The following is a 2,902-nucleotide window of genomic DNA, read 5'->3' as shown; positions in this document are numbered from 1 at the left end:
TATCTAAAGCTGAGTGTAATGATGCAATAAATGACATGTCTACAGAATTGTATCATTTGCATGTTACACTTAAGTCCCTCACTAAAGAAAATGCTAAAATCAAAGAAAACAACTTGTTTTTTAGTGAGAGGAATAATGTGCTTGAGTCTCAGTTTGTTGAGTTTAAGAAACTAAAAATTGAGTGTAGAATTGCTAAGGAGGAATTAACTGAGTCCTTGAAAAAGGAAGAAATTTTAAAGAAGCAGCTTGATCGTGAACAGGAGGTGATTAAAGCATGGAAAACATCCAGAGATGTTCATGCTCAAATCACCAAGGTTCAAGGAATTGAGTCCTTTTGTGATGAATCCTGGAAAAAGAATAAGGAGAAACTAGAACCTATTTTGGTAGATGGATTGCTGACAGATGTAGACTCGACGAATGATGAGGACTATCCGTCGGATAACAAAATGTGTTATCCATCGAGTGATAAAAATCCTCATCCGTCGGCTGTGAACAAACCCATTAGTAAAGCCAAATTAACCAAGCTAAATGAAAAGTATGGGTCTGTTTCCAAGAACTTTGTTTCAGGGGAGTCAAGTCAAGCCAAGAAAGGGAAGAAGGCTAATGTTGGTCACATGACTGTCAAACAGTTGAGTGACAGACTTGAGAAGATAGAGGTAAAAACAGAAACTAAAAGGAAAAACAATAGGAATGGTAAAGTAGGGATTAACAAACATAACAACTACACACCTGACAAATATGCTCCTAGAAAAATCTGTGTCAAATGTGGTAGTGTAAATCATTTGTCTGTTAATTGCAAATCTGCCATGCCTACTCCCATGTCTGTTCAGCCTCAATTCTCTAACATGAATGTCATGCCTCCTATGCCTGTTAATGCTATGCCTACACAGAACATGAATGCACAGTTTGCTAATATGCCATTTGCACCTAATCCATATTATGCTGCATATAATATGCCTCAAATGCCATTTAGCATGCCTTATTGGAATAACATGTTTGCACCAAGCATGCCATTTCCTGTTAGCCATAACATGCATAATAATTCTGTAGCATCTAGTGGTTTCAAAGGCCCAACCCAAATGACTAAGGAAGAATCTGAAATTCCTAAGTCAAATGAGTTAAAACCTAAGAAACAGAAGAAGAAAGCTAACAAGGCAGGACCCAAGGAAACTTGGGTACCAAAATCAACTTGATTTGATTTTGATGTTTACAGGGAAACAGAAGGAATCTTTGGTACTTGGATAGTGTTTGTTCAAGACACATGACTGGTGATTCTACCCTGCTCACAGAGTTTGAAGAGAGAGCTGGCCCAAGTATCACTTTTGGAGATGACAGCAAAGGTTATACTGTGGGATATGGCTTAATTTCAAAGGATAATGTCATCATTGAAGAGGTTGCCTTAGTGGATGGTCTCAAACACAATCTGTTGAGTATCAGCCAACTCTGTGATAAAGGAAACTCAGTAACCTTCAACAAAGAAACCTGTGTTGTGATTAATAATCAAAATAACAAAGTGGTTCTCACTGGTGTGAGAAGAGGAAATGTGTATCTAGCTGACTTCAACTCAAATAAAGCAAAATCTGTAACTTGTCTTCTCAGTAAAGCAAGTCAAGATGAAAGTTGGCTATGGCACAAGAAGCTATCCCATTTGAACTTCAAGACCATGAATGAGCTGGTAAAGAAAGAGCTAGTTAGAGGCATTCCTCGGGTGGAGTTTACAAAGGATGGACTGTGTGATGCCTGCCAAAAAGGGAAGCAAATTAAAGCATCATTCAGGAAGAAACTTGATTCAGCAATTGAAGAACTTATGCAACTGCTTCACATGGATTTGTTTGGACCAGTCAATGTATTGTCAATCTCAAAGAAAAGATTTTTCCTAGTAATTGTAGATGATTTCTCAAAGTTCTCTTGGACCTATTTTCTAAAGTCCAAAGATGAAGCTAGTGAAATCATCATCAATCACATAAGGCAAGTTAACAATCATCCTGATTTCAAAGTTAAAAGAATCAGGAGTGACAATGGAACTGAGTTCAAGAACTATGTCTTGAGAGCATTCTGTGAGGAAAATGGGATCCTGCATGAGTTTTCAGCAGCAAGGACTCCACAACAGAATGGAGTAGTAGAAAGAAAGAATAGATCTCTTATTGAAGCTGCAAGGACAATGCTTGAAGAATCAAAATTACCAACATATTTCTGGGCTGAAGCTGTCAACACTGCATGCTACACTCAGAACATCTCTCTGATTAATCAAGCAAAATGCAAGACACCTTATCAATTATTCAAGAACAAGAAGCCAACTCTGAACTTTCTTCATGTCTTTGGCTGTAAATGCTATATTCTGAGAAATCAAATTGATCAAAAGGGGAAGTTTGATGCTAAAGCAGATGAAGGAATTTTTGTTGGATATGCTGTTGGTAAAGCATATAGAGTCTACAATCTAAGAACCAACATTGTTGTTGAATCTATACATGTTGTGTTTGATGATAAAAGATTGAAGGACTAAAAGATGGAGATTACCATGAGAGCCTCAAATTCGACAATGTTGAGATGGTCAGTGAAGAAAGTGATGATGAAAGTGATCAAGAAATATGTCTAAGGATAATGCACACAATTTACTACAAATGAAGCACAAAACTCAACATCCTCGAGTTACATAATGCTTAGTCCATATACCAGTAAGAGCAATCCTGATTATCCGTCAGAACGACAAACCTGCCTCATCCTTCGGGTGTATCAAAGGAGCAGGAAGTCAAGCAGATCACCCATGGAAAGCACCCCATTTCAAATCAAAGATCCACAAACTCAGGGGGATTTTCTAGCAATCAAAACTCAATCACACATCAGACAACATTGAGGTCTCTTCATCAAGGGCTAATCTACCTCAACCAAAAATGACAAAAGA

The sequence above is a fragment of the Apium graveolens genome, chromosome 3 (genome assembly GCF_009905375.1).
Source record: "Apium graveolens cultivar Ventura chromosome 3, ASM990537v1, whole genome shotgun sequence".
In the NCBI taxonomy this organism is placed as follows: domain Eukaryota; kingdom Viridiplantae; phylum Streptophyta; class Magnoliopsida; order Apiales; family Apiaceae; genus Apium; species Apium graveolens.
The sequence above is the reverse complement of the archived record's forward strand: the minus strand, read 5'-3'. Positions refer to the sequence as shown.